Source organism: Vanessa cardui, chromosome 6 (assembly GCF_905220365.1).
Source record: "Vanessa cardui chromosome 6, ilVanCard2.1, whole genome shotgun sequence".
Taxonomy (NCBI): Eukaryota; Metazoa; Arthropoda; class Insecta; order Lepidoptera; family Nymphalidae; genus Vanessa; species Vanessa cardui.
In genome coordinates, this window is record NC_061128.1 from 14153383 (window position 1) to 14166895 (window position 13513).

The 13513-nt window shown below is 31.5% G+C and overlaps 1 protein-coding gene across 6 annotated transcripts in view; it reads left to right on the forward strand.

Moving 5' to 3' along the window:
* The first annotated feature begins 639 nt into the window (after positions 1 to 639).
* The window catches only part of LOC124530653 (polypyrimidine tract-binding protein 1), a 506488-nt gene continuing 493614 nt past the window's right edge, over positions 640 to 13513 (forward strand). For 5 of the 6 annotated variants that reach the window (XM_047104894.1, XM_047104897.1, XM_047104895.1 and 2 more), the window contains exon 1: positions 640 to 1402. The gene's annotated coding sequence lies outside the window, so the exon portion shown is untranslated. The remainder of the gene's footprint in view (positions 1403 to 13513) is intronic. The other variant, XM_047104898.1, reaches the window with a different exon arrangement.

Genomic DNA, 13513 nt, shown 5'->3' on the forward strand with positions numbered 1-13513 from the left:
TTTCATAAAATAAACGAATAGCAATATTAGTTTTCAAATACTCTAATAAAAATTTTATACTATCTTAAATAAAAAAAAGTAATAAATTGCAAACTTGTTCAAAATAAATAAAAGCAGATTAAATATAATATACGGTAACGTACTCTCTTGAGAAATAATTTATATTCATAAAATATGACATTAATATTTTTACAGATAAATAAAAATGTCTTTAATATCTGACTATCATAAAATATAAAATCATCGAGAACAGTTTCATAAATACACCTAACGTCAGTGAATGGTAATTGAAATCATAAAGCGATTTCAATTGATCCCTAAAACCGGATTATTAATGCTTGTCCTCCGTGTTGTGCGGAACCCTCCGCTTAGTGCATCACGCACGTGTTGTCAGATTAATTGAATGCCTCAGTCCGCCGCCAACGACCCGCCTGCTTCCCGCATCATTAATATTTGCTTTACGTATCATTTAGACAAACTCGATGAAATCAACAAATTTGTATCCACAGGAAACATCTCCCCTATGCACTTTACGTTTTTTAAAATTGCTTATATTTTTCATACGACGTCTGGGCGCGGGTCGCAGGGCGCGGGCGGGATAAGAGCCGGTCGCGGGGAGGGGCGGGTCGTGTGGCCTCTCGCGTTTAGTACAGCGCTCAGCAGGAGTGTCGGACGCTCGGCTTTACAGTCGCCGACTTTAGTATTCTTCGTTTATTTTCTTTTCTATTCGTTTAATTTGTCGCTCAGACCACCAAAACTAACCGTGTAAAGTTTCGTCGTTGAGTGATTTTTTGATGTTAAGCTGTAACATTAAACATTATTTTATTTTGACAGTGTCACGTGTGGAATTGAATTATTACCGATACCGGAGTTTACAAGTGTTTATAACGTATACGGCCTTCATTTGCCGCAGGTAGAGCCGGCGAGTCGTCAAAAAAGTGTGTTTACATTGTTGAAGTTTCCAGTATTTCTGGATTTGTTGTGAGAACCTAGTTAAAGTGATAACTAGGTGATAAAGTTCGTACTAACAAAAGGATCACACGGATTGGTTCCAATAGGATTCTGCTCAGAAACTTTGAAAGTGTTTTTAGTGCAGCGAAGTCTTGAAGTGTTTGTAACTTACGACATAACCTTATTTGAAAGAGGCGCGTGTTTCACAGACATGCGCAGTAGGGTCCTAAAAAAATATTAATAAGTGGCTCACAATTTTATAAACAAACTTGTGTCTTGTGTTTGTGTGTCTTTAAGTGCATTACTAATACGAAATTCCCAAGTGTATTAAATACGAATAAAGATACAGTGGTCAGTTGTTTCCGTAATATTTTTGGATTCAAATCAAGTTAACGTTCACCTGTGGGATTTCGGTGTTTTTTCTGCGCGCGCACGATTGTCTTCTTCTAAGGTAAGAGCAAAACATTACACGAATACTGCTTATAAATATTCGGTTGGCTTGGTTTATAAAGATTTTTTTTTTAAACTTTTCAATCTATAACTAGTTTATTCTTTGATTCTGACTCCTGACTCTTGCATGACATCATAATAACGTTTAGCATTCCGCGATTTTTGCATCTCACTCGCACACATACAAATTAAACGAAAAATATTTTTAAACCAAAGCTGGTAAGGTCCATTTACGTGATGGTATATTTTTAACTGTTGTTATTTTAAACTTCAATCGGATTTGCTTCGGCGATTTTAATTTTTTTTTTAATAAAGATTAATTTCGTGAGTTAATCTTAAATTAACAAACTTATTTATTGGCACATGAACGAGTTTAAAATTTTTTTATTGTTTCGTAGTTTTAGTAATTTAAATTTAGAAGGTCTATCTATATAAAATTAGATTAAAATTCTTTATTCAATTGTTTCGCGATCGGCAATTGTTTAATAACCTTTACCTTGAAAGAATTGAAACTGAGCTAACACACTTGGTGAATCCGGCGATGTCCAGTAATTTTATTATTCTGGGCAACGAAGCGGCGAAGGTACGGTCAATCACATCCTACCTGACAGCCCAAAAATGCCGTTATAGTGTTTAAATGTTATACGATAGAGTCTATTTTGGAGTGTACATCGAAACAATACTATTTCTTATACCCGACCCACATGTAACACGCATTTGTTAATGTAATAAAGAAACTTACAGCAGTAGTCGAATTTCTTTGAAGCTAATTAGTAAATAGCGCAATCCTATAAGATTTTGAATTTGTACCGATTCTTAATACGCTTATAGTTGTATAGTATTTAACGCTGTCATTATTAATTGGATTTAGTTTTGAAGAACAGTATGCTATTAATTATTTAATTAGTATTGGATTTTTGTTTTGTTATATAAATAAATAATTAAGTTTTTATAAAATTTATGTCGACTGTAGAAACTCGGACTGATTGCTTTATGGTAAGTAGAAATTTCTTCGTATGGTAACAACAATTGGCTATTTGAATGGTTTTTAAAATCCATTTTATATTATTAAGATGATGGTAAGGAACACAGGATTTTTTTTTTAATTTCTAGGACGTATTTGCCGAAGAATATCATATTAAAAATTCCATATTTAAACAGAGCTCGGTGACGTCACTTGCCTGTATTTTAATCTGTGGTACATATATAGTAGGCAAGCAACTTTAACAAGAAAGTGACTTCATCAAAAGCCCGGCCAATCAGGAGCGTTTTGTGTCACGTGACAAACGTTTAAAAAAATGCATTTTTATGTATGGATTTTTGAATAATTTATGTATTATTTTTAACTTTCATTAATAAAGAACCATTTTTCAAATCATAATGTATACTGATTTTTTCGTTTGTCAAATAGCCTAGTTTTGTGATAAACGTCAATCCAAGCGACATGTAAAGGTGGAATCAGACGGTTCATTTCTCGTCTATTTTTGCTCCGTCACTCAAAGTTAGACGTATAAACAAAAAATGAGTAACAAATTTCTCAGCGAACTGATCCAATGGTGTTGGATGTTGGAATTCGATACACAAATGAATATTCACTCGAGTGAACGTTCTTCAGTGAATGAGTCTGATGTAGCCTTAAGATGTGACGTCACTTGTGTCTGTAATTACGTTGGTGGGGTTCCCTGTGACATTGGAACATGATACTTCAACGCCTTTATAGTTGCTTGAGTATGGAGCGTAATAGGGGAGGAAATATTGAAATAGTTCGACTAAGTGATAGAATATTTTGGTTTAAGTAAAGTTCTTACAACTTAATTTGCGAAATATTAAAATATTCTATAACATTTACAGCGGTGATATTTTAGTCGCTCGCGTGAGGGTGATGGAAATCAAACGCTACACTGAACGAAATTAGGACTATGTTCATCCTTATGTTCTCTTCTGTCGCATTCTATAACATTCCAGTCCAAAAAAATCAATCCTTCAATCCAAATCACATTCTCAATTTTGAAAACTATTGCATGAAATATATAACGTCTCAAACAAAACTTTAAACTTTGTTGTTGTTATTTATCCGCAGTCCTCACCGTACTTCGTTTTAATCATTTCGAAACTGCAACGACATTCAATGGGTGCAACTTCAAAGCGGTAAAGTTAAAATATTTTTACAGTAATAAAAAATAACAACACCCCTGCCGACGTCTCAGTACTGTATTCACGAGTTTTACAGATAAGGTAATAATGTAACTTACCTCGCGTATGTGATACGATTGAGTCTGTGCTTGTAGTCGTCTGTGTAAATATGCGGAAAGGGCTCATAATGGATACTCTTTTGTGTTTCTTTTTTTTTTTATGGGAACTTGAAATTTGTGTACAGATCTTTAGAGACAAACGCTCAACTGGCTAAACCTAATGGCTTTAGCCGCGCAAAATTTTTATAACTACTTCGTACCGAATTTTTACCAAATGGTGAATTACAATTAGTAGGTTATCTGTTCCCGAGAATCAAACTATTTCCATTGCATAATTTTATCTAAATCAGTTCAGCAGTTATTTTCGCATTTATAACATTAATATGAAGATATACTTATTTTAGTTAAATATTTATAAAAAGTAATGTTCGCTTTTTATTTAAATAAAAACACTGATGGGTCGGACACGTTGTAAATGGATTTCAGTACGTTATTGTTTTAAAATCTCATACCAATATAATGAAGCCGATTAATTAATTTAAACTCACGCTTACCATTAAAACCCATTAGCAAGTCAAGCTTTTATTGGTCGCTACTGTTTCCAAAATTATATATTTCGACGCCCTGTTTGTGTAACATAAAACGACCTATTTATATACTATTAAATTACAACTTAAATTAAAAAAAAAAACTAATAATTCATGGAATTCAGCAATACATACATATATAATTGTATCTAACTAATATGACTGTATTTTTAAATGTTGAAAAAGAGTAACTACTGAGTTTCTTGCTGGTTCATTTCGGGAGAATTTACTTTCCGAACCGGTGATAGCTTCACTTAATATATGTAGTTGTTAAATGACGATTCATAAGTGCTTGTAAAAGCCTACTTGAATAACGATTGATTTTGATATTTTATTTTGCTCTTTTAACAATGATGGTATGTTAGTTGTGATGGTAAATTGAGTACAAACCTTGGTTGGTCTACTGAAAATGTATATGATTTTTTGTTACAAATTAGTAGTAGTCCGTAGTTTAGAAATGTCAGTATTTACACTTCAAACGAAATATGTTTCCCAAATTCACGGTAGTCATACTAATTGCACACCGTATTTGAAACTACGATGAATGAACAAAAAAATAACTTCTATAATCATGACGAATTTGAGAGTACTAAATCCTAAAAAGCAACGGCGCGTAACGTAAAAACACAAACTATAAATATGTTTTAAGTATCATTCCCAGATAAAATATATTCTTTTAAAATATTAACAACAACTTGAATTTATCCAACCTTGCTTCAGTTATTTTGATAAACGTTAAATAGAACTCGCTTCGCTGCGTTTAACGGAACGCAATTATTATAAGTAATATAAAATATTAGCTTTATTTTTCAGCTTCATCCGCGTTTAAATATATTTTCAGTCTTTGGATAATCTTAATTCAATTACACTGTTTGCGTTTATTTATATACAGGTGTACTTATCATAATAACGCTTGTTCAATAAGCGGGTTTATCGTTTATTAACTTTTTTTTTTCGGTGGGGTTAGAAAATTGCTAAGAAAAAGCTTGAAGGCTGTTCATTTAAGAGCATTGCACATATATTTAGTAAATGCTAATAAAAAAATAACTTCCATACACACGTGTATATATATGTATTGTAATGTGCATTATTATAAAATCATATAAGTGATAAAAAATATTGCGTGCAGTACGTTTTGTTACGTGACAAAAATTTAACGTTATTTGTGATCATTGCGTTTATATATAATGTAGTAACGTTACACACTAATATTTTGTTGACTTTGTAGAAATTTCAACATACATATTTAACGTTATTTGTTTTCGTTGCGTTTATATATACGAAGTAGCGTTACACGCTAATATTTCTTTGAAATTTTAAAGACATTTAACACACATATTTCACGTTATGTGTGTTCGTTGCGTTTATATATACGATGTAGCGTAACACACTTATATTTCTTTGAAAATTTTAAAGACATTAACATACATATTTAACGTTATTTGTGTTCGTTGCGTTTTTATATAATAACGTTACGAATTCGTCGTTGAAATTTTAAAGACATTAACATTATGTCTTTGTCAAGAACTAACGAAGAATTATGAAACGCAAAATGTAATGGAATGAGCAAATAGAAACATGGTCCTACACGAGCATAACCAAACAGAAACGAGACTCGAGAAAATGTCAAGATAATTAGCAGAAACATAAATTCATATAAATAAATAAACTCATACAGTATATACTTATTTCAAGAAGAGCGTAACTAATTTACATTACTTGTCAAAAAATGCCTTTTGTAAGTTAGTCAAGTTTGTTGCTTAATCTAAAATCTGAGATGAATGCTTAGACGTTAAGTTGTTGAAATAAGGCTCGGAATCGTAGGGTTTTGGGTTAATGAACTATCTACCAGACTCAACGATGGTAAATATTTGAAGGCCTCCTGCGCTTGTAGCAATCTCTATCGTCTTTAAAACTGTTGGCTAATATTTAATACGTAACCTTCGTTTTGTATGAATTATCCAGTCTATTAATCTATTGTTTTCATAAAAAGTTGGCATTGCGTGATAAAATCATTTTTTTTAAATTATTATGTTATTGTAAAAATTAAAATAACAATGCCAAAAGTTTTCCTTATAGTAATAATAAAAATTAAAAAAAATAATCGTAATTTATTTATACGTTTAAAGATCATATAACCTTGTATGCGTGTGCAAATGCAAATGTATGTTTTAATCTTCATAACACTTGCACAACCGACTTATAAATAACATCTACAAATAACTATAAGACAGAAATTAAACTTTGTGCATTAATTTATACAGTAGAACATGTGTAGAACCTAATCTGTAAGAAGTATTTCTATTATATTTATATTTTTATTTTTGCCTACTAGGTTTGGAGCTTATTCCACCACGCTTTTTAAATGCGGCTTGGGGAAACACATATTTCCGCACAATGTTATACTATAGACGAGATGGATTATAAACTTAAATGACATGAAAATTTATTGCGGGTTTGAACCTACAATCATCGGTCACGATGCTCGCATCCTAAGCACTGAACCATTCCGGCTTTTTTACACATACGCATAAAATTTATATATAAAAAAATATAAAGACAAAATTATATTACATACGTTTATTATTGTTAGGTAGGTATGTGTATAGATATCATTATTAAACATTAAATATATTTACGTAATATATTCTCAAACAGATTAATGACTACGCGTTTGAGATGCTTGAAAAATATACGTTCACCTACGAGGTCAAATAGCAACGTAACGCTGGTATTTAACTTAATATTAGTCGTCACTTACTAAGCACCTCCATACATAACTTAAAGATAACAAACGATGAACAAGAATTGATTACAATTAATGTATATTTAAATACTATATGTCTTCTGTGGTGTCGATTTAGGGATTAATTGTAGCCTATGTCATTCCTCAGAGTTCAAGCATGCTTCAAAAAAAAATTTTCCAATTTCGGTTCCGGGATATGGGTCAAAGAACAGCTAATAGGCATGCTTAATTTCGTATTCATAATCTCTGTATAGTATAAAACAAAGTCGCTTTCTCTGTCCCTATATCTATATGTATACTTAAATCTATAAACAGCGGATTTTGATGCGGTTGTTTTGAATAGATAGAGTGATTCGAGAATAATGTTTTTATATATAATACATGGAAAATTTAGTAATTCTTTAATGAACACTGATATATATGCCAGTATCAACAAACAACAACAAGAGTAAATTCCCACTGCTGGGCTAAAGGCGTCCTCTCCCTTCGAGGTTTTGAACATATTCCACAACGCTGTTCTAATGCGGGTTGGTGGAATACACATGTGGCACATTTTCTATGAAATTTGTCACAGGCAGGTTTCCTCACGATGTTTTCCTTCACCGCTGAGCACGAGATGAATTATAAAGACAAATTAAGCATTGAAACAGCGGTGCTTGCCTGGGTTTGAACCCGCAATCATCGGTTAAGATGCACGCGTTCTAACCACGCGGCCATCTCGACTCTTTGCCAGTATCATTACATCGAAATACGAGAATCTGTGTATTAACCTTAATATAAATCATAAATATGACCTTTGAGTTAAAAATAATCTCCCTGATTTTCTTTCGCCGGTTCGTCTCATGTCTGAGATGTTTCGTTCCGTGTTAATAATCAACAAGCTAGGGTAGAAATTCAATATTGAAAAAACATTACTACCAGTGATATAATTTCATCAGAGAACGTGTGGAAAAAAATGTCTGACTCTTGGTCCTTAAGTATACGCACACTAGAAAAGTTGTATGACGTTTGGCGAGTGTAAAGATTAGCTGTCACACACACTAAGATAACAAAGTTAGCTCATTAGTTGTAGTTCTTTTGTAGAGTGACACTCTATCTCCATCTTATATCACTCTATATATAAAAATAATCTAAGACCAAACATGTATGGTGGAACTCGTTTCTAACCTATACTTCTATACTAAATATTGTAAATGTGAAAGTAAATCTGTCTGTCTGTCGCTCTTTCACGACCAAAGCGAATTTGACGAAATTTGGTATGAAGCAAATTTTAACTATATTAATTTAAATAATTGTATTTAACTAATATGACTTTGTATTTTTTAAACGTTAAAAAAGAGTAACTACTGATTTTCTTGCCGGTTCTTCTCGGTAGAATTTATTTTCCGAACCGGTGGTAGTTTCACTTAATTGTACGTACAATGACGATTCAAATGTAAAAGCCTACTTGAATAAAGTTTATTTTGATGTGATTTAATTCCAAGTAAGGACATAACCTAAAACGCAACCGAAGCCGCGGGCGACAAATAGTTCTGTATATAATAATAAGCCCCTATGTTCGTCTACCTGCCTAAATTAAATTTGAAACTCGCTTAATAAATTGCAAATAAAAGTATTCATCTGATTATTAAGTAACGTTCTACTTTAACGCTTCAATTAATATATAATCATTGGGGTCATGTTTTGGTAAGTAATACCTACATATGACATGGGGTTGATTAAGGGTCCCTTTGACCCTTATCGATATGCTTCTGGTATATATACATTTTTTTTATTTAATCTAATGTTAATCACATTTGATGTCTCTAGGTTAATTATTTATAGAGGTCTCAGGTTGAAGGATCGATATTTATGATGTATGCATATTCTTTTTTCAAAAATCAGTTTTTTAGTAAAGACATATTATTACTTATAATAATTAATTACAAAATAAGTTTTTATATATATTTTTATAAAACTAATAAAACAAGGTGTATAGATTTGTGTAACATAAATAATCCGTATTTTTGCTGTCATTATCCTGTCATTAGTCAACTCACGCACACTAAGACATTTTATAAGCACGAGCATCACACATACTAATGCAAGTCAATAACAATTTTACTTGGAGGGGTGCGCCTTGGGAGTCTACTTCCTAAATTCGTAGTATTATAACAAACTTCATAAGCAAAAAAAAATCAACTTTATCTATTACTTGGAACTGGTTTATAATTCACTTGCGAAATTTGATACACACACTACTAACAACTAATATTAAGTAATACTTTGTTCAAAGGAATAAATTTACTATTAATATTTTTATTAATCACAATATGGCATGTGAATAGCTTACAATATTTTTTTGTTATATCGTAAAGGTTATATAAATATTACATCACCATGAACGAGTATACCATTGCTATCGTCGATTAAAAATATCTTTTATTTATGCCAACATCGAGGGTAATAAAAATAGTTGTTTCGATTGGGCATAACAACCGGATCTAGGCTCGTCCCGCTGACGATTCCCGGCGGTACAGACAGACGGATTTATATCTTGATGTCATCGATCGATATGGATTTTTAGTACCATACTAATATCAAGCTGAAGCAACTAGAAAATATTTGCAAATTGAACGCGCAAATAAAACTAACTCAACCCAGATGCCTACTTTGTCTTTATATGAATAATGTATTTTATTTTAATATTTTAATACGATACAAAAGATGTTTACGTCTTTTTTAAAATTGAAAAAATTCTTTGTAGAGTTATTACAAAAATAACTTATCTCATTTTAATATTGTAATATACACTGACCTTTAGGAATTCGTTTTTTCTTTGTTAATCAAATTACATTGACGAGAAGGTTATACTTATTTAGCCTTTAATGAGGTATGTTGTATGTTTAAAATGTTCTCTTTGTATGCTTATAAGTATTTGATTATTATGATTAGAAAAAAAAAACAGCAAAAAAAATATTTTAAAGTTCGAAATTAAAATTTTTATTTTTAATGATATTGTAAGGAGTTTTTAATGATATTTAATAGGTACATTATAATATTAACAATTTCTTTGAATCCTCAGTTATCTGTTTATTTTTAATGATTTAATATTTTTAAAGTTTAATTAAATTTAAAAGATTTTCACATTCTCGGCGGCCATTGCTATTGACAGATACTCCATCTGTAGTTCACAGTCACGTCAAATATCAAAATTATAGGAGGGAAGCGATCCATGCTTAGTTAACTTCAATCGTGCAGCGACGGGGGAGGTCGAACGGTAATTAATTACCGCTGTCACTAACAAGCGAAGCTAGGTAACTTGTCTCGCGAAAGTATATACGACGCCGCCGACAAATTGTCAAAACCGTAGAACAATCAAAGACAAATGCATTGTTGGAACTGCAAGGAATTATATAATTATGTATTAATAATAGCATTAAAAATATTACGTATATAGGCTAGTAAGTAGGCTCATTAAAGCACTTTTTCATTTTTATGTTAAATTAATTAAATACACAACTACAATCGGTTCGGAAAGTAGAGAGCGAAAAGAACCGGCATGAAAAAAAAAAACATACAAATAAAATTACTCATTTTATTACATAATGTAGAACCCTATATCAATAAAAAGTAAAGATTATTTCTGGTATCAAAGTCAAATTCAAAAATCTTTATTCAATATAGAAGTGTTTGCTTGCTTATTGATACTCAAAAATCGACTACTATATCTCTTTATATGGACATGATGTCAATGAAAGATAAAACAAGACATATAAATGTTACAATAAATCTTTGTACTTCGGAAGTGTGCATATAATGATATACGACACGATACAATAGGTACCTTGCGAATGAAGTTGCAAAAGTGGGCAACTGAATTCAGTACACCGGTGTAGATACATCTCCAGCCAGTCGAACGTAATGCGCTTGATAATATATTCAGATCGCATTTATCCGCAAAGCCATAGCCGACGAAACAAGGTTTTGTTAGAACATTCGTGAGACAATCCCCGTGGGCTATACTTTGACACGGTTTTAAGCAAAGAATACAATACAAATGTAAACGCTATTCGAAAATAGTTTGGCGGTCACAATGTCCTTTGCGAACTTGTAACTTGTTTTTAAGACGTTTTTATTTCGTTGAAACATAAATCTCGTCCCATATCTACACAAAACCTGCAGGTATAAAATGCATCGAACTTAAAAAATTTGACTGAATCTACGATTTCAATTAAAAATTAACAATGTATACAACTCGAAGCTATACCGTAACAATGCAATTATTATTATTTCGAAATGGGTTTATAATTAAAAAGTGTTGTAGATATAAATTTAAAAATATAAGACATACTAGTTACTGTGGCTTTGTCTATGTTGGTGTATAGAACTCTATTTGCAAAGCTTCATGACGTTTGAGTAGTTAACACGTTAAAGCATTTCTATAAGTTTATTAACATAAGAATTAATAAAATTAAATGCTTAAATATGAACTAAATTTAGTTACTGTATAAATATTGACCGCGTGGAATGGTGGCAAGAATGCTAGCATTTCCCCGTTGAATCGCAATTCCTATCCTCTGGGCAAAAAACAAACCAGCCCTCCTGTCACCAGTGGTAATAACTTTTATAATATTAATCATGCTACAGACGAATCGAGAGCCTCCTCGTTTTGTCGGCTATAAAAAGTAAAATTAAGAGTACGTCAATTGTGATATTATAATACTTGTCACAACTGCGGACTTTTTACGGTGTAAGTTTTGAAGTAGCACTTGTCCTGCTTAAACTACGTAATTCAGGCGGAGTCGCCGTAAAGTTTTATTGAAAATTTAAAATTCTTAGCGTCTCGCTTCTCTCGCAGACAGAAGGAGTCTGTGAGAATATAATATGGCTTTGTATTTTTGTTTTCTATAATATCTACAATTATTTTCCTGATTTCATAAATTTATTGCTAATTGTTAGTCTGTCTGAATATTTCATTATTATTTACTGTATATAAAAATAAAAACATATTATAATAATCACAAATATTTCAGGAGCATTTTTTTACAATTTTTGTCTGTCTGTTCGTTACAAACTTTAAAAAAATTGACGGGACTTTTTAATTGGCACATAGTTTTATTTAATAAGATGTAACTTTGTCAACAATAATATCTTTATAATTTGCGGACACAGCTTGTTATTAATATAATGATGTCCTCCTAATTGATGTTTGTCACGGTGACTTTTCTCAAGGAGATTATAATGTGGGACGTGTAGTTTTAAATACTTTATCCCTCGTTCTGATACTCCAATTGGGATGAAATCTGACACGACCGGAAAAAGAAACCGAAAAACAGAAAAACTAAAGATTTATACGATCCGGTCTCTGAAAATAACCCAACAGTATCTACTTCTAACTTTCTGAAAATGACTCGAAATAGAAATTAAATAACATTAAATGTCATCGCAAAGAAACTCTTCATTGCAGTCTCAAAATGTAGACAGCTATCATGTATACTAATATTATACATGCGAATGCAACTCTGTATGTTTGCTTGTCTGATGCTTTTCCTCGACCAAATCAGCTTTAATTCGAAGCGCATAAGCTACTTACTAACACCTGGAGACTGACCCCAAAAATGAGCGAAGCCACATAACATTAGTTATAATATATAGAGTGATCATTTCCTATAGCTTATATATTTCCCATACCTGATCTTAAAGATATGGCTGGCTCTGTGGAGGTGTATAGTTTGCTAAGCTGATGTTATACTGTCTCAAGTTTCGGTTTGTTTAAATAGGATCGGCGATGTTAAGAAGGTTAACTCTATAATTAGTGAGCTCTTGAATATAATCCTTGACTGTTTGAAGTAATAAGATCAACACAGGTTTATGGTCTGAAGAGAACATAAACACACACACTAATTATCTGAAATATGTTATACGTCGCGAGTCGTGAATTTCGTTAAATTTTCCTTTATGGTATAATATCTTATTATGTGTTTATATGCTATGTTGTAACAGTACACATACAGTAGATTTTAATATCAAGATTAGGGTTAGGATTACAATATTTATCTTAAAAAATATATTTTACTAGAAAACATTATAGATAACAGTTTTATGAAACATTATGTTTGTTTAGCTTGTATGGGAATATAACTTATTACTTTGGATAATAATATTTTTAGCGTTTAAATTGACTTAAAATATTAGAAATTATTAATTGAATATCGAACTTACAATTGGACATTTTTCATTTTAACAGATAGTCGTATAATAATATTTTATTATGTATTTTACTTTAAAATATAGTGTTATTGTGTCACCGTGGTTGCAGAGAAAAACATCGGTCCGGGCGCATTTCGGGAGAACGCTGGCAAAACTACAACGGATAAACCTAAACTTTGTATGAGAGATATGTAGATTTCCAAAATTGCAACAGCCAAACTTTATTTCTAAAACATTTAAAGTTACAAAAAACTAAAATTTCAATTTTAAGAACAAATTGGTGCTAAAACGTGACACATAAAAAGTAGTTAGACTTATTCGTACAGGTGTTATAATCTATATTAATATCATAAATGAGAAAGTAACTCTGTTTGTCCGTCTGTGTGTCGCTCTTT